Source organism: Sminthopsis crassicaudata, chromosome 1, assembly GCF_048593235.1.
Source record: "Sminthopsis crassicaudata isolate SCR6 chromosome 1, ASM4859323v1, whole genome shotgun sequence".
NCBI lineage: Eukaryota > Metazoa > Chordata > Mammalia > Dasyuromorphia > Dasyuridae > Sminthopsis > Sminthopsis crassicaudata.
The window spans coordinates 217,735,914-217,756,293 of NC_133617.1; the positions used below are offsets into that span (position 1 = coordinate 217,735,914).

The 20,380-nt window shown below is 32.6% G+C and overlaps 1 protein-coding gene and 1 long non-coding RNA gene across 17 annotated transcripts in view; both read right to left on the minus strand.

Moving 5' to 3' along the window:
* LDLRAD4 (low density lipoprotein receptor class A domain containing 4) overlaps nucleotides 1-20,380 on the minus strand; it is a 565,990-nt gene that overhangs the window by 168,248 nt on the left and 377,362 nt on the right. The gene's annotated exons all lie outside the window — the stretch shown is intronic.
* Nucleotides 1-20,380, minus strand: part of LOC141546501 (uncharacterized) — a 65,439-nt gene that overhangs the window by 14,073 nt on the left and 30,986 nt on the right. Inside the window, exon 2 of the long non-coding RNA XR_012483315.1 lies at nucleotides 1-19,134. This exon is cut by the window's left edge and continues 14,073 nt beyond it. This is a non-coding gene — a long non-coding RNA (uncharacterized LOC141546501). The remainder of the gene's footprint in view (nucleotides 19,135-20,380) is intronic.

Consider the following 20,380-nt stretch of genomic DNA (forward strand, 5'->3'; position numbering starts at 1 on the left):
TAAAGGTCTAGCCCCAGCCAGATTTATCTGCACATTTATTCACTCAATCAGTCCCCTAGTGAACTAGATGGCTGCCTGGCTATTAGGCATTGAGAAAAAAATGTTTGAGGCCTGGCTAAGATGACTGTTTATCAATTATCCAATAAATATTTATTGAGCTCATTCAGCACCAAGGTACCATGCTAGGCATTTATAGTCTCATTATTGGTTTAAAAGGATTACCTATGGTAGATCTCATATGTAACACTAACTATCAGATAATTCAACACACAATTCCTAGTTTTAAAATAAAGTGAGAATCAAGTTTTAAGTTTTCCTGGGAGATAATATGTAAAAAAATCAGGTTAGAGATATTTGAACTATAAGTATTTGTAGCACTGTTTCACTGAAGTGACAATCTTCAAAAAGAATTTGATACCTCCCCCCAAACTACAAAAAAAAAAAAGATTAATCTGATGAACATCAGATTAATAACACCCAGGGTGGCTTTGAACCTAACGACTGACAGATGTGTAGACAATTGAAGATGATAAAATTAAACGTGAATCCAGTTACGGTTAACTGGAGGCAGGAAGGAGGGAAAACACTAAATAAAATCAATCCTCAATTTACTTTAATTGAATTTGATAGTCATTAGTTTCTAACACTATTCAAGAAGGAATCACTCAAGTACTCCATTTAGCAGGGAGACTATGAGTTACACAAAATTAGTCAATGAAACTGAGAAAGTATGAATGTGCAGTGCTAACTACAAAAGCAATTAAGCTATTTTACATAAAATACAAAAACAAAAGCATCCAAATTGTATTCAAAAAGAGTACAATTCCCTGTGTTTTGTTTTAACTTGGGCATCAAAATTTACCCACTACAGAGATTCTAAGTTGCTAATATCCAAGAATCTTGGAAGTCATTCTTATCAGTAACAAACAGCATCTTCTGGACAAATTGTCTACCCTGCTCATAGATAATAGAACCCGAGTGCTGCCATAAGTGAAAGGATCTGACAAAGAAAATTATCTAAATTTGAGCTCCAAGTCATATACATCCAGCTTCTGACTGGGATGCTTACTTTACTCAGGTATTTTATCCTTTGTGTCATCAAAGATGTTAGCACTACATATATGATCGAGAAAGAAATGAAATGACCAAAATTCAGTGACATTTATATTAATTGGATACATTAACTGCTAGAATAAGAAAATTACGGTTTTTAGTAGACAGGAACATGGACAAAAATATACTGGTAAATATTTTTAAATTATCTCTCAAAAAACCCCACAGGGCACAATTTTAGGTTTACTCTTCATTGTTAACATTTTCTCTACCACTTTTTAAGCCTAAATAAACAAAACAATAAATCAAACCTTAATTTGTAACTTTTGCTGATTTCTGAAGCATAAATGCTCATGTTGAAAATTTAACAACTGGTTCTCAAGAATTGCCACCAGTTTACTCACATAATAAAAGTATCTCTTGTTATGATTACATTCAATATAAATACATTTTACAACTCTATTATATAGGAAGAACACAGGGAATAAAAGAGGGAGCTACAGGACTAAGAACATTCATGTTTAAATTCTCCCTCTGATACATACTGCAACCTACTCAATCCATTGAATTACCAAGAATTTCTCATTACTCTAAGCAACTCATTTCAATCTTAATTTGTGAGCAGGCATCAGCCTTTATTGAGAGTTTCTTTACTGAGGAATTTCCTGTTCAATTAAATCATATATCTAGTTCCTATCTCTACCAGGTAGGAAATCACACATACTATCTGTAACCTACCCACCACACCTTTTTCTGGTTCCTATTCTGCTTAACTCCCTTGCTAGCATCAGTCTCTTTAAAGATGGTTGTTATTAACCAAGATTCTGCCAACTTTTTCTTAGATTAAGTTCCTAAATATAATATAGTAGTGATATAAATCAAGAGTTAAATTCTATTTAAACTTATGTTATTATACTTAAATTATATACTTATTAATTTCATCACCAAACATTTAATTTCATCATCTTCAATTGTGCATGCATCTGTCAGTCATTAAGTTCAAAGTCACGCTGGGTATTATTACCCAGATTAATCTGATTTTTTGTAGTTTGGGGAGTATCAAATTCGTTTGAAAATAAAGTCTCCTTAATAACACAGTACTATAACTACTTAAAGATCATACTTAAAATAAAAAAGCACCCAAGGAGAAAGTTAAAACTTATTCTCAGTGTCCTAGAAGGCTTTGTGGATGAAGATGACTGTTAAACAAAGAAAGCTGTTTCCTTATTAGCATATTTACCTATTCCTTAAAGTTTACAAAGTGCTTTCTTCTAAACCACTTCAGGAGATAGTTTGTGACAGCTTAGCTCAGTAACATGGTGCATAGAGTGATAAGTCAGGAAGACTTGAGTTCAAATTCTGTTTCAGACCCAAGCTATGTAACCTTGTAGACTTAAACCTGTTTCTCACTCAATCAGAATTTATTAAATGTCTTCTACATGCCAGGCATTGTGCTAAGCACTAGGGATACAAAGGAAGACAAAAAAAGTCTCTGCTCTAAAGGAGCTCAATAATAGGACCTACTTTGTTGGTTTGTTATGAGAATCAAGAGATAACAAATGTAAAGCCCTTTGAAAAATATTAAATATTAATTAATATAATTGTTGTGATAAAAATAGTATTTACTCTAGTTTTCTATGACTTAAAGAGGCTAAAGTGATTTGTTTAAGGTGTAAGGTCATATCCCATCTTTCCTAGCTCTCAGTACAGCTCTTTGGTCTATTCCACTAAATTTATTGAAATATCACAAAGAAAAGTTCTTCTAGAGATGAAAATAACTGGGACACAGACCTCATCAAAACTTTCCAACTCAGTCTACTTTTTTTTTACATAGAAAAAAAGTATAATTTTAGTTAAGAGAAAATAAAATTCAATGTTTTTATACTGATATGTTATATATATGTGTATATATATGTATATGTGTAATATATACATATATGGTATAACACATGATTGTATATATGGTATATTATATATATGGTATAATAACAATATAAGCATTAATTAAACATGTTATCATGTATTTAGAGCTAAAAGAATCTTAGAAGCCATTTAGTTAGGAAGTGTCAAACATACAATCCACAGTCCCAATTGTGAACCTGAACCAGAGTAAAATGTAATTGGGAAATATTAACAACAAACAACAAAAAACAACAACAACAAAATAATACAATACAATGTTAATTTATGATTTTCTAAATTAATATGTTGCCTGTAAGGATCCACTTCTATTTGAGTTTGACACCACTGAATTCTAACCCTTTCTTTTTACCAAGAGGTTCTGTGATTGCGCAGAATATGGTAGAGTGATAGAACGGGACTGGAAGGACCAAGGAACTCTATTCTTTCCATCATAGCACACTGTTTTTTTATGTGACAGAAATTCTGTTCAGTATTGAAGGTACAATTACAAAACAAAATAGTCCCTGCTACTAGAGAGCTCATTTACATTCTATCAGGGAAAACTTCATGTTCACTATAAGAACTCCACTGAACAGAAATGTCTTCACTGACATGCAAAAAAAATTGGTGAAATAATTTAGCTGTCATTTCCTGCCCTAATCTTGCCAAACCTCTGCCCCTCGACCTACTGATATTTTCCCCCTGAGGTTATGGCTGATTTGTGTGTCTTTTATGTACAATTATATTTGCATGTTGTCTCCTTCAACAGAATATAAACTTTTTGAGAGCAAGTACAATTTTGCTTTTGTCCTTTTTATTCCTTGAAACTAGTATAATATCTGGGATATAATAGATACTTAATAAATGCTTATTTATTGACTGATTCACTTTCCATCCTGTGCCTCCAACAAGTGGCTAGCTCATCTTTTCTTCCTATCATGTAATTCCCCAATGACATCTTTTATACCTATTCTTCCAGTTTCCTCCTTAACTACATGTTACACCCTGTTGATGATATATATCCATTCCTTCCTACTGACCCTGAGAGCCATTTTTAATTCTTCAAAAATATTGTTTATTCCATCTCTTATTGCTACAATGATGGTATTAAAAGGTTGTTTCTATGGGAAAGTAAATATAAAGTAAATACAAAGTAATTTTGGAGTGGGGACATAAGTAGTTTTCCCCCCTTATATTTAGTTACTTTATTTTTAGCAGTTCAAGACTAAGCAAAACTCTCAGCAGAACTGTATAACAAATGAAAAATTTGAAGACAGACAAGAAGATCTAGCAGAGGTAAGTCTCTCATATAAAAAAGATAGGCAATAAACAGTTTACTTGATAAACACATTGGATCCCAAGGGATTTTGAAGGCCCAACCAGGAGACCAAAAACTCAAATGTTCTACTTGAACAGAGATGGAGATAGCACAGGATCAATAATTTGGTCACTGAGTGGTTCTGCCCTCTAAGCATGGAATAAGAAGAAAAATGCATCCAACTTTAAATTATGTAAATACTTATTTTCAAAACTGTCAAAACTGAGACATTTTTGAGAATAAAGCTTCCTTTTGCTCCCTTACAAATGGAATCACAAAATCATAGCATGGAAGAAATTTTTAAAACCTTTAAAAAGTAACCTTCTAGTACCATTTCTATTTCAGATATTCTAAGAGAGTGAATATGAATTAATAAGGATTTATTAAGCATCTCCTATATGAAACATACAATTATAGATAATTGAAAGAAATTGAATATAAAACATGAAATTTGCAGACATGGCTTAAAACTCTGGTTTTGTTTCTTACTAGGTCTGTGAATGGTGGTCTCTCTAAGCCTCAATTTCCTCAAGTATAAAAGGGGGATGGATAATCATGCATGTACTACCTACTTCACAGTTTTGATAAAAGAAAAATAACTTTATAAGCATTAAAGACCTATGTAAATGTGAGTTATAAGATAATCTACTTTTTGAGTTTCATAACTCAAGAGAAGCAGACTTCATAATTTCCTGTGAAAATTTATTTCAAGTTTTCTAACTCTTGCTGTGAGAATTTTTTTCCTTTTACTCCTCATTTGAATGCAACCATATTCCTGACCTTTAAAGAGACCTACATTCCTTTTTTCTGGGCAAAGCAAAATCATTCTATATTGTTTGTTGTTGATGTTTTTCCTTTGCTCTTGAAAAAGACCAAGACATCAGGGCGGTGACCCATGCAAGTTAATCGGATATAAGTGAGAGAGGGCTGTGCAAAGTCACAATCTCACTTTCCCCTCCAGAGCTATCTAGATCCAGTGGCCAGATATAGATCAAGACAACTGGAGATGGCCCTGGAGTAGGTGAACATGGCTTTTGTAAGCTAAGGTCTTCAACAAGTAGTTCCTCCACTCTTCCTCCTTATAGTTTGTCATCTTCTCCTTCCTTTTCCAATAAAGAGGTGGTAAGGAATGAAAGGAGGAAAAACAAAACCCTGCTGTTCTGCTTCCCAGACTTTTCCCTCAAAAACCTTTCCTCATCCTGTAATTTCTTCAGGCCTGCATTCCTTTCACATCATAGGTTAATAAACTCCTTTGTTCTCATTCTCTCCTTAATAGAGTGTTGGTCACCACCCTCCAAGTGAAAACCTTATAGAAACTGAAAACAGTTATTAAATTGCTTTTTACCCTTCACTCTCCGGAATGACTAATTCCAGTTTTCTTATCCTTTCCTCATAGGTCTTTCTTTTTTAATCCTTTAATCACCTTTGTGGTGTTTTCATCCCCTTCTGAACTAGTGAATTAATAAATCTAGAAACTATTTTTCAAAAATATATGCACAATTAGCTAATTTGAAAAGAAATTAGCAGTATCAGATTACCAGTATCAAAAATGGAAAAGGAGAATTCAAAAAAGGGGAATGTAAGGGAATAAACATTTATATAATACCTAGCAAGTACCAGGCACAGTACCTACTTGCTAACTGCTTTACAAATGTTAATTCATTTGCTATTCACAACAAACCTGGGAAATAGGTGCTATTATTGTCCCCATTTTATAACTGTTTAAGATTACACAGCAAATAAGGGGTTGAGATCATATTTGAACTCAAGTCTCTTCCTGGCTTCAGGCCTAGAACTCTTATAGCCTTCAGCTGCCTCCCAAATGAAGAAATAAAAGGTGTTACTAGAAACTATGTTGCCTGATCACATGCCAACAAAATTGACAACATAAATGAAATAAATGAAAATTTATAAAAATATTCAAATTAATAGAATAAGAAATAAAGAATTTTTCAGAGAAGAAATTGAGCAAATCCTAAGTGCTTTTCCAAAGGGAGATAAAACCCCCAAACTCTAGAACCAGATAGACTCACAAGTTAATTTTGTCAAACATTCAAAGAATATTTAATTCTAATATTGCCTAAACTATTTGCAATAATAGCAAAATAAGTGACTCTACCAAATTCTTTGTACTAAATAGGTATGATCTTGAAAACAAATCTAGGAGAATCAAACCAGGAAAAACAAAAAACAACAACAACAGCAACAACAACAAAAAAAACAAAACATCCAGTACAGAACAATATTCCTAGTGAACATTAATAAAAATATTTTAACATAAAATACAAACAAAGAAGCTAAAACAACATATTAAAAATTAAACACTAAAACAAATTTGGATGTAGGGTTGATTTAATATTAGGAAAATTATGTTTAATAAACCATATGAAATTATGAAATCAACAAAAACATATGATTATATCAATATATACAGAAAAGGCTTTTGACAAACTAGAACACCATTTTTATTTAAATACACATACACACACAGACAAAACATATGAATAAATACACCTTTCATCAAAAGATTAAATAGTACATATCTAAAAATCAAATTACCATTATATATAACTGAGATAAAATAGAATCCTTTCCAATAAAATCAGAGATGAAATAAGGATATTCATTATCACCACTCCTATTTTACATAGTACTAGAAATTTCAGTGATATAAAAAATATAAGACAGAGAAATTGAGAGAATAAAAATAGGTTAAAATATGTATGTATGTACATATGTATGCATGTATATGTATGTGTGTATATATATGTTGCAGATGATATGAAAATCTTAAGGAATCATAATGCATCAACTAAACTTGCCGAATATAAAATGAACCCATATAAATATAAATATAAATATAAATATTAGTTACTGATGAATTTGATGAGTCAATATAATAAAAATGGAAAATTTACAATTTAATGCCACAACAAAGTACCAAAAGATTACATATACAAGTAGAAAAATATTAACAAAATCCGTATATAACAAAAGAGTCAAGAATTGCAAAGAAAATAATAAAAATAAGTGGGAATATACTGCAAAGTATAATTCTCAAAACAATATAATATTTAATTAAATAGACAGATCAATCTTTAGAACAGATTAAGTACACACAACACAGAAGCAAACATATCTAGACCCCTAGTATTTAAAAAACACAAAAATTTCATATCTTCGGTTAGGAGACTTATCACTGATGGCAAAATTGGATTGTAATATGAAAAAATTAAATTTACACCAAAACTCATACCTTAAACCAAAAAATAATTCCAAAACAATATGTTACCTAGATGGAAAAGACTGAAACAGTAACAGATTGGAAAAACATGGAACAAAATTACCCATCAGATATATGAAGGAAGGGGGAAACTCATGATAAAATAAAGATTAAAGAGAATCACAGAATATAAAATGAATAATTTTGATTAAATTGGATTAAAAGGGTATCTAGATAGTAATGAGTGCTAGGCCTGGAATCATTAAGATTCATCTTCCTGAGTTCAAGTCTGGTCTCAGACATTTACTAGCTTTGTCACCCTGGGCAAGTTATTTAATCCAGTTTGCCTCAGTTTCCCCATCTATAAAATGAGCTGGAGAAGGAAACAGTCTACTCTCTTGGTCTTTGCCAAGAAAATAGCAAATTAACTGGGAAGAAAATCTTTGCAATGAGTTTCTTTAATAAAAGTCTTATTTCCAAGATATATAATAAATTAATTCAAACTTATAAGAATAAGAGCCATTCCCCAAATTATATATAGTCTAATGATATGAACAGGCTATTTTCAAAAAATGGGAACATAGACTGTCTATATAACAATATGGGGAAAATGCTCCAAATCATTATAGAAATTTAAATTAAAACCATTTTGAGGGAAATGATAAATGTTAAAGAGCTATGGGAAAATAGGCACATTAATAGACTGTTGGTAGACTTGTGAATTAAGTACAACCATTCTGGAAAGCAAATTGGAATTATGCAAAAGTTACTAAACAATGGATGTCTTTTGACCTAGCTATACATACACTACTAGGACTGTACCCCACAGTGTTCAAAGAAATAGGAAAGAAAAATGTATGTATAAAAATATTTATAACAACTCTTTTTGTGTTAGCAAAAAACAGAAACTAAAGGGAGTCAAGAGGACCTGAGTTCAAATCTAACTTTGGACACTTAATACTAGCTATATGACCAGAGCAAGTCACTTACCCCCAAATGCTTTGGAGGAAAAAAGGTAGTATTTGAAAGTTATAGAATATGATTATGTGTAAGAAATAACAGGTAATTTCAAAAAGACATAGAAAGACTTGAATGAATTGATATGGTGTGAAATAATCAGAACAAGAACAATTTATTCTATAAAATCAAAATTATAAAAATGAACAGTTTTGAAACTCTTATAAATAGATGAAGAATGAAATAAGCAGAACCAGGAAAACAATTTATACAAGAATAATGTCACAGCAAAAACAAATAATTTTGAAAGCTATAAGAAATATGATAAATAAATCTATTATCTTTATCTGAATTCATAATCATCCATTATTCCAAAGAGCAATACAACGCTCATTCAGCTACGTTTGGGAAGTACCAATATCTTATTCTAACACAATGTAAGCTCCTTGAGGACAGAAATGGTTGGATTAAAAATTTTTTTTTCTTACCAGTGTCTAATATAGTACTCAGAACTTAATGGGCATGTAGTTAAATGTTAATAAAATATTTCATCATAAACACAATATCTACAGTCTGATGAGAGAGAGGTAACAGACAGATACAGAGTCTAAGACTTTTTGTGTGTGTTGCATATAAAGCTAAGTCAGAAATTTACTTTGCTTATGTGTTATAAGAAATTTGTTTTCTTTTCCCAATAGAGTGAGACTAGGGAGTACTCTGGATGTAAAATGGTTCATGCATTTTCATGTCAAGTCACTATATTCTTAGTTTTGCTTTTTTTATCTAAAAGACTGACTCACAAACAAAAAAAATTGAGTGCAATCTGCAAAAGGTTATAATATCAAAACAAAACTTTTTAAAGTACCTTCTCTCTGTTCCTTTAGTTAGTAAAATTATAAAATTTTACATCTGGGAAGGACATCGGAGAATATACAGTTAAATGTTTCAATTAACTGATAAGGAAACTGAGGCTAAAGAAGTTGTGATTTGTCCATAGGAAACCAGTTAGAAACAAGTTGGTGACTAGAATTCTGGAATTCTGATTTATTAGTTCAGTACCATTTTTATATCACATTGCCAGAGAAGAACCAATGAACTTGTATTATTTAAAACTTAATTAATTCTCCCTTTGGTTCTAACACATGAACACCTCCTCACACCTCCATGTGCACAAACTAGTCTCTGCTAATGTCTGTGAACTGTAAGAGTACCAGGGAAATTGATAGACCTCTTTTGATGACTTTATTACAACTGTCATTCGAGAGTTGTGCTTGGAAGTTCCGGTATCTCACTCTAACAAAATTTAAGCTTTTTGAGCAGAATTTTTTTAGTTTTGTTTTTTCTTCTTCATACCGGTATTTAATATAGTACCCAGCACTTAGAAGGCACTCAGAAGCTTTGTCAAATTAATAATAATTACTATTCACACAAAAATAATTTCATTCTAAACAACTATAATGCAAGCATAGGAGACTTTTTCAAGTAAAGTTAGTGAAAGATAAAAACAATCTAGATTTAGGTCAACTGCAGGATAATTGACTTAGAAAATAGTATATATTCTGTAAATATAGGAAGTGCTCTCTGTCTTTCAGTTGTGCTTTATATTCAATAGTTCATTCTACAAATCTTCATAATTACTTTTTCCTTGGTACAATTTGCTAATCTAACAATATATGAAGCTTCCAGATGTTTTAAAAAAACAGCCAAACAAAAACCTAAATAGACATAATTGAATTCAAGGATTGCCTCATAGAAAATGAAAGTGATCCAATTCACTGATTCCTTTTTTAGTTTCTCATGATTCTATGTACCTCCACATTCAATGTTCTATGACCAGCTGTAGAGGACAACTTTGAACTTTATGTAGATCTTTTTAGTGAGAAGGCCCCCTCTGATCCTAGTTTCTTGTTTGCCTTTAGTATCTGTTCCCCTTATCTAACACTTAAAAGTACAAAAGATAATAAAAAAGAAAGCAATAGTTACTGAGGTACTTTAAAAAGTATCTCCCCTTAACACTAGACAGACCAGGTACATCAAGAGATACAAAATATTTATTGTAACTTTACTTTAAAATAAGTTTTTATCCTATCTCTATTTTCTTTGCCTGGCAGATTAAGAAAAAGTACACTGCACCAATTGACACAGGTTTTGTTTTTTGTTTTGTTTTTCCTTTGAGGTATTCCTAAACTCTGGTCCTTGTAGTGGTAATGGAAAACTATTATCATTTGTTCCATTATATGAGAATAAAGAAACATTCAGCCTGTTGGAAGTGGCAGATTGCCAACTGTTTGTATGGAATGATTTCTACAGGCTAGAAATCCTATATAGAAATATTACCAAAGTACAAAAGGTCACATTTTTAGTGATTGCATTTGTTATAGTGAATACTTATAGAACTTCTGTGTAATAGAAGAAAAGATGATACAACCTGAGCAGCCAAAATAGTTTGCAAAATCCAAATATATTTAGGAAAAAAAAACTTTTAGATATTCAAAACATGTAAGCCTCAGTCACTCATTATAGGTAGCTCCAGGTAACACAAATGGCAGATTTTTCTTGAATTTAGAATTAAGAAACCTGGGATCAACATATGGCTTTGCTTTTGCTCCTTGTATGACATTAGGTAAGTCACTTCATCTATAAAGACCTTGGTTTCCTTATCTGTGAAATGGAGTGACTGAACTAGACAAGTTCAAAGGTCCTTTAAAATTATAAATATATGATCCTATTCTTTTGGGAGAATTCTATGATTCAACATAAAGGTATGTGCATTTCAAAGCCATGTCATTACAAGCAAATATTCTAGAGCTGTAATAAAAAAGGCTCTTCTTTACCCATCTTCCTTCTTTTTCTGTCTTTCTTGTATCCTTATATCGTATGCCTTCTCCACACTTTTAAGATCATTTCTACATTGGCAGATATTGTTAATGACCAATGACCATGCTGTCACTGGCACAGCCTGGTTAATTTCTATCCATTGTTCCATAGTAAGCTATATATTTTAAAATTTTGTCAGGAATACTGACTAACATTAACAATCACACCAAACTTATTGTTTTGAATTAGCATATAGTGTCATGAAATTACATACACTGAACAGTACAAAGTAGAATAAAGAAGAATATAATTCTATACCCGATGATTGAGATAGTCTCATCTTCACAAATACCAATCACTAGCATGTATATCCTGTTTGAGATTATGCTCTATTAAAATGATTAGAAATTACATAAATTGTCTTAGAACTGATGTGTTTCTTAAAAAAAAAACTTAGGTCTTAATCTGACTCATTTTGGTACTTTTGATAAGCTACTGGATTTTTCTGGTATTTTCCTTTCTATAATAAATACATACTGAATACCCATAAGGCAGACAAAGTTGTAAATTAAATTTTCAACTTTAAATAATTAAATAAATTATAATAGGTGATTATGAAGGAATGTTCTTTTCCCATGGGAAATGATAAGCAGGATGCCCTCAGAAAACCTTGGAAACTCTTCCATGAACTCAAGCAAAGTGAAATGTACTATGTACAAAGTAACAGCAATGTTCTGGGATATTCAACTATAAATGACTTTACTGTTCTCAGCAAAACAATGATCCATGACTACTCTGAAGGACTTATGATGATAAGTTTTATCATACTCAGAGAAAGAACTGATTGTGTCTGAATACAGATTGAAATCTTTGCCTTCACTTTCGCCTTCTCTCTCTTTCATATATTTTCTCTCTCTCTCACTTTCTCTCTGAACTTTATTTTTCTTGATGATTTTTAAAAAGAGGGGAGATCTGTGTTTTCTTTCTTTTACAACATGACTTTTATGGAAATGTTTTGCATAACTTCACCTGTGTTTTCTTAATGGAATCTGGGGGTGGAGATAAGGAAGAGAATCTAGAACTCATAATTTTAAAAACAAGTATAAAATTGCTTTAGATGTCATTGGGAAAATAAAAATATTAAACACCCCAATGTTTCCCATAGGCAAAAATAAAAAAAAAGTTAAAAAGTTTATTGATAAGGCTATAGATTAGTAGGTGATGAGAGTTAGGAAGGAGTATCTAAATGAAATTAGGGTTAATTGAGATCTAGTGGCTGGTTCCAGGTACAGGGAGTCAAATAGAACTCCCCTTCAACACCTTTGGATTCAGCGTAAGGATACAAAGTTAAATGAGGTAGCGGTGCAAGAGTCCTCTGTAAAGGAATTTACTCACTCAAAAACCTAGATTGATAAAAGAGGTTTATTTTGGGGTTTGGAAGTAAGGGTAAAGGTAGAAAGGCGTTGAGACCACGGCTGGCGCCGGGCAGACAGGAACCCTTGACATGGCTGGAGTAAGGATGCCATGTTTGGGGCTCCTGAAAAGAGTGGACTCCAGTTTCCCTCTTTTATAATGGGGCTTTTGGTAAAGGGGCCCGTGGGTGAAGTCCCAGGTTGGCTCTTGGCTGGTTTCAGCCAGGATTAGAATTTGAATAGAATTCAATGCGTTTTTAGATAAGGAACTGTTTGTGCTGGGGGAGGGGGTTGGGGAAACCTGAGCAGATCATTAGAATGGGGGCTGGGATAGGCCAAGTTAGCTCAGATCTGTTGGGTGCTGGGAAAGCCCAGATATCTCCCATTGAAATTCATGGGGGCTGGGAATTAGAAAGGAATCTTAATCCATATCATAGGCACATTATAAAAACTTAGAAAGAAAAACAAACTAGTATAGAGAGGAATAAAGAAAAATGTGAAAATAAGCACCACGGTGAACAAATCTCCACAACTGGGTGGTTTCCCCACATACAAAGTGAACATATAGAATTGGTGGTTGAACATATTTTTGCTGCTAAAAAAATAAAATGTCATTGATAATGGCACCAAGAAATTTGAAATACTATTGTTTTTGTGAGTACATGTTGCTAAAAATGAATACCTAGCATATGGCCATGTTCACAATAACTTTGGTGAAAAAATGAATTAAGGGATGGTATTATACCATATTCATCTGAATAATAAAAACAAAAGTCAAAAGTCCCTTGAAATCAATGGAAGAAAAGGATTTTAAGAATTACATTTGACAAGATTACAAGGATCACAAACCAAATCCACAAAAATGCTAAAAATGTGTTTCTTCAATTACCAATTTTAAGTATTCAAAAAAGAAATACTTGGTTGTATTTGAAATAAAAATCTCTTAGCCAAATCATTCTTATATTTCTTTTCTTAAAATCCAGTTTCACATAAATATCTGATTCTTAAAGGGAGCCAGAAACACACATACTCAACACCACTTTTCATCCCATAAATTTTGACCTTTCTGATTTCAATGTGTATTAATACTAGCCCACCTGTCTGGCAGACCTTTGTGTACACACTGTGCCCTTTAGCACAAAAAAAGCATAGTTGGATGATACATGGTGACAAATCCTACAGAGAGAGAGAGAAAGAGAAAGTGTAAGACACAGACAGTCAGCTAGCCAGCCAGCTAGTCAGACAGACAGACTTTAAAGGAAATAGCTTCCAACCAGGATCTGCTGCAGCCCAGCTAATCAGGTAGGTATTCAGTCGTTCACTCCTGCAGACTTGCTTAGCATAGAAATAGGCTGTCTGCCCAGGAAGATGAGGTAATGTCTAGGTTTGATGCCAAAATCTCTCTAACTGGCAGGACACATCGGGTAAATATTTCTACTGCAGGAGACCCCATTCATTTGATGCTGCTGCCAGTTTTATTATTGTTATTATGCTCATTAATATTAATACTTAGCTATCATACCTGTTTAAGATTGAAGATGGAAAAATAGATTTTTTTTAAATGAAATCCTATTAGGAGGAACATGGGAGGACATCATCCCAGTTCCTCAATTCTCCCTCAACAATTACTATTGCAATACTGATCTCTCCCTGAAATTCTTAAATACATTCCCCCCCCCATACACACATATACTCTGTTATTGCAGCACCAAAGCCCCTCCACAGCCTCTCTGGCTGCTGTAAATCTGGAAAACCCCAAGGCAATTTCTTGTTATTCCATCATTTTAATGAGAATTGAGGTGAGGGCTTGAAGCCAGCTTCAAGCTTCTTTTTCTAGTTTATCCTATTTGTAAATCTAGTAGAATTTGCCAGTCAAGTTGCCAAGAGTTCTTTCTCCCCTCTAAAAAAATTCTAAATTTGTTACATCATCTATTTTTGATGATCTGTTTTATAGTCTTACAAATTACTGGCAATGTGATGATAATACCTACCAAGGGTTTGTAAGTTATTCACTTGATGATTTTGTCTCTGTGGTTACTGTCAACAATACACATTGGTTGCACAGCATATTATCTTACAAAAACAAACACTGAAAGGAATGCTTGGTGTTTCATTTCTTCAATTTTAAGTGACCCCATTTTTGTTGGGTGAAGCCAAGATCATCAGCTTCCATCTGATTTAGGAAAGAAGATCCTTTTGGAGGGGAATCATAAAATTAGAGTCCTCTTTTTAGTTTCGTATGGATATATTGAGAGTTTCTACAAGCTAGAGTTAAGACAGCCTTTTACTACCTCTATTCCATCACCTGTAAACTGGAACCAACACTATTTACCTACTGAGAGAATTCAGGAAAGGATGGTGATAAAGTAGTGTTTCTAAGTGAGGAAAAAGGCAATATAAAACAGGATCAGGAATGCCATGAAAAAACAACCCAAGACTCAATATCATCCTCTATAAGCAAAAGATCAAAATTGAACTCTTCAATTTGGTAATTAAATGTATTTATTGAGTTTGGAAGTCATCACTCAATGTTATTATAAATGGAAAGAAGGAAGTCAGAAAGGCAATCACTAATGCCAGATATGGAAAGTGGGCTGTGGAAAAGCTTGGACCTCTTGATTACTAGGTACAATGGCCAAAACAAGCCTCATTAAGTTTTCTTAATGTTAAGATTACAAATTCTTGGGTGCAACATGATGAATTGATTTTAAAAACTTTCCAATTTGTCGAGTCTATGATAAGATATCTAAATTGCAAAAGAGAGAGTTGGTGTAAATGAGGAGGGATAACATTTCAGAGGCAGATCTAAAGTGGGGTAGAGGGGAAGAAAAATACATGGAAATATTTTCTTTTTATAAAACAGAGACTAGGATAACAAATTGTTTTGAACTAAGAATCATGTGAATGCAGGGTATAAGTGAGAAAGGGGGGGGAAGAAAGGAGTGTTAGACGTCAAGGAAGATGTGGGGATCAAAAGTATTTCTTCTCTGGTTTCCCCATCCAGATTTCCTAGTATTGTTGGACTTGATAGAAATTTCCCTGCCTCCCAGCTGACAAAATAATCCTTAATGAGGTACCCTCAGTTCTCACAAGTGATATCCTTCCTCTTTCCCACCTATCTCCTCTTGTCTGTTTATTCTTTCTTTCTAAAAGAAATTCTGAGTTGAGAAAGAAGAGATATTAACAGAAGAAAAAAAAAGATAAAGCACATCTAAATTTTAGTTACAAAAAGTCTAATACAAAGTCTAGTAGGTTATTAGTCAGAAATGGCAATGATTAAGAAGGTTTAATATACTATGATAATAGTCTCATCTTTAAAAAATAAAAACAGTTTAATCAAATTTCCAGAAGCTAAGCAGTCTAAACTTTATTTAGGCTACAGCAGTCTTGTTATGTCAGGCAGCAGCTCGGTGGAAATAACTAATTAATTGAACATTACAGTTTTTAAACTCATTAATTCATCTTACTATTTGCTGATTGCATTTCCTGAACTTATGTATATTTCTCACATAATGTGAGGAAAACTAATAAAAACAAAAATTATTTCAAACAGAAGGTTTCAGTAAATGCTGAGGGTTCAAATTCTTGCAAAGCTTAGTATATAATCTTTAAATCAGCTGAACTGCTTTGCCAATATCTTGAAGCCAGACTGAATCAGATTTGAAAGTGCAAAGAAAAATATAAGGATGACATTTCATACCGTGTGGTTTTTTAGTTTTTGGTTTAATTTAATTTTGTGGTTTAGTGGTAATTACCACAAATCCTACAATTCACACACACCCCCCCACTCCAGCTCTTTGATTAACCTTGGGTTGGGGAGGAAGTGATGAGAGTTGCTTCAATTCTGAGCTGAAAGCAAGAGTGTCAAATTTCTTTTCAACTGTTGTTTTTTTCAAACCATAAAAATACTATAGTCCAAATCAATGCTCCTTTTTGGTTTTCTTAACCTCCAAAGCCCTTGATTTAATTCTAGGTTTAAGAACTGAATACTGATCTCTCAAAGTTGTTCTTCATTCCCACTAAGAATATAGTTTAAACTTCAACTATATTCTTAATGGCAATGAAGAATAGCTTTGAGAGATAGATCAGTATTATTTTAATTGTATGTAAATATTGTATTAATATTTTTATAATAAGATCTAATACATATTATAAAGTAATAATATAAGTATTGTATGAGAGGGGAGCTATGGACTTCTTCCCTCAATTTTTTTTCTTTCTTGCCTTTTTCTTTTTTATTTATTTTTTGGGTGAGGCAACTGGAGTTAAGTGAGTTGCCCAGGATCATATAGCTAGGAAATGTTGTCTGAGGCTGGATTTGAACTCAGGTCTTCTGATTCCAAAGCCAATGCTTTATCCACTGCACCATCTAGCTCTTCCCCAGCCTCCCAGAAAAAAATATTTTAAAAGAACCAAAAGCAAACATATTGCAATCTAATTCATCCATTTGACTTTCAGCAAATACCACCTAGATACTTTTAGACAAAGAATTTTAATCTGTCTCATGCTGAATCCATGCAGAGAAGAAGGTGCCATGACTTTCTCAATAACATAATATAGATGTATTGGAGAGTTTCTGCAAGCTATAGTTAAGACAGCCTTTTACTACATCTATTCCATCACCTATAAACTGGAACCAACACTATTTACCTACTGAGAAAATTCAGGAAAGGATGGCGATAAAGTAGTATCCATAGCTGATAAGTCTTGTTCATGTTCATGTTCATGTTCAAGACAAGTTTCCTAATGAGCAACTTAAAGTCATCTGAGTTTACTTTCTCCTGGGTCCTTCTACTGAATACTTTTTGTATGTTCTTAAAGATTCATCCAATGATACCTACTAAGCAGGTAAGTGGCAGAGTGGATAGACTTCTGGGAGCAGTATAGGGAAGACCTGAGTTCAAATCCAGCCTCAAACATAGATTAGTTGTGTGCCCCCGTTTCCTCATCTGTAAAATGAGTCAAAGAAAGAAATGGCAAACCATTCTAGTATTTCTTCAAGAAAACCCTCAAAAGGCATCACAAATAGTGAGACATAATTGAAACAACAACAACAAAGTGATGCTTGGGGAGACCTGAGTGATAAAAAGAAAAAGAAAATATTTCATGGTCATAGAGAAACCAAAGGATGAGAAAAAAGAAAAAAGCAGTCAACAGAATCAAATGTCACAAAAATTTCAAAAGTGGAAAGAAAACTAAATAAAAATCATTGGCTATAACAACAGACATGACCTTTGAGAAGGCATGATTTTCACTTAAGAAAAATACTTATGGGACATGTAGATTACCCAGTGGATAGAGCACTGACCCTGAAGTGAGAAGGATCTGAGTTCAAATTCAACATCATACTTAACACTTACTAGCTGTGTGACTCAGGACAAGTCACTTAACCCTAAATTCCTTCCCCCCAAAAGAAGAAAGAAATAGAAAAAGAAAAATAGCTATGACTTCTATATGTGAGAGATAGTCATTTTGCCTCTCTGGACCTCAAGTTGCTATATCTGTACAATGGAAATCACAATATTTAAATACTTTTAGATACAGGATTAGACTAGGAAACTTCTTAAATTATCATTCTGATACAAGATTTGTAAACTCACTCACTCTTTACCTATCTTAACTATTTCCAAGATTGCCATCCTAATCCTGAAGTAGAAACCAGCATTCATTTCCCTTTTTTTCTTTAAGACACAGTCTTCTGAGCCCTTATTCTCAAGTAAAGGTTGGCTCATATATTACATCATTATATTGCCTTTTATACTATCTCATACCTCAGCAAAGGAGAGAGAAACACAGACTTTGTATTTCTTCTCAAAGACAAATAAGTGAACTCATTGCAAGTGACAGGCCTAAAGTTGTTTCACAGTCTGATGAATAGAAAACATTTGTTGACTGAAGACAAGCTTAGAGAAACAGATGAGGTACATTTAAAATTTCATTTGTCAGAAGAAATTTTTAGCCATGGGTCCTGTCAACTGAGCAACAAAAGGTACCATTAGCCTTTCCTTTCTCTCAAACTTTTTCTCTTTACAAACTCATTTTTGACATAGGGCCTGAAGTCATTTCCTTTCCTCTAAAATGAGGAGGCTGACCTAGATTATTTCAAAAGATACCCTCCAGTCTTAACATTTTGTGATTCTGTGATATTTATAAACAATATTCCAGAAAGAATTCTATCATAATGTTCAGCAGAGCTACTCAGAACAATATCATACACTTATACTCAGAGGTTACCATAGACAATGACTTTCCTTGTTGTAGAAACTTGATGGACTGGTAAGGTGTACTTGGTGTGAAGTAAGACTCAGAAAACCATCCTAACCACCAACCTGAGAAGCAGGAATCATACCTTTGCCTCACTAGGGTCAAACTTCACAGGGCTGAGTTGTAATTTGATCTAGAATCTCTGGAGACAGCAGGTTAGCAGTAAGCAAAACCTTTACAACTTTCATCTACAGTAAAGATAAGAAGAAAAGATCTGTCACAGGCAGCCTGTACAATAAGGAAAAGAATACTCTGCCTTTTAATAACCAGGTTAAAAGACATGTAACAATTCCTTATCAGAAACATTATCCAGGGAAAATAAAAATCCTATCTGTATCACTATAGTTGAAAGTCTTCTTTAAACTCCCCTTTAAAAAAATATTTCATTTAACACATATTTAGTAAAAAAATTATTTGATATCTTATTTAATATACATTTAGAAAAATTATTTGTCATTTTATTTGATATATATTAGAAATTATTTGGTAATTTATTATACATTTAGTAAATATTTAATATTTTATAATATCTGTTTCATAAATATTATTTGATATATTCCATATTTAACATAGACTATATTATTCAAATTTTATTTTATTAAATTTATCATCTATATAGAAATTCACATTCTCATTTTTCCTTTAGAAAAAATATTTGTCAGTTTATTTGACATATATTAATAAATATTACTTGGTAATTTAATATACATTTAGTAAATATCACTTGATATTTTATACATTTTGTAAATATTATTTTATATATTCCATATTTAATATAGATTACATATTTAAATTTTATTTTGTTGAATTTATAGTCTATATAGAAAATTCAAATTAATCATTTTTCCTATTTAATGAAGCCCATAACTTACAATTAATTGAAGTGTCTAACTCATACTTTATTTTATGGGGTATGCTGCATTGTAATATGATTAAGAAAAAGGCTTTGTAGAGATGAAAGTTATATTCCTAGACTTTCTACTCTGGCCATGCTAAATAATAAATCATTAAACCTTTTCACGTTAGCTAGTTCCAAGAAAACTTAGGTGAAGATTTTATTTCCCCCTTTTTATTGAATATATGCTTTTATGTCAGTCGAGCCAAAAGGTAACGCAGTTGGAATATAGTAAATGTCAATATTTAATCTGGCTTTTCCTTCTCCATTTTTAAACCACAATGCATCATCTCAGCATGATAAATAACAACTGTCCTGTTTCTTCCCCCAACTGACTCAAGCTATTTTTGTTGCTAGGTAATGTCTGCAGTGAGCTGTCCTCCAAACATGGAAAAGATTAAGAGATATCAGATGGCATGGAAGACGGCATCCTACTAATCACTGCTGAAAAGCCTTTACACTTGACATTCTAGGGCAGTATCAGACTATCTATTGTTTGAAGGTATCAGTCATCTGTGGCAATACATTACAGATACCAC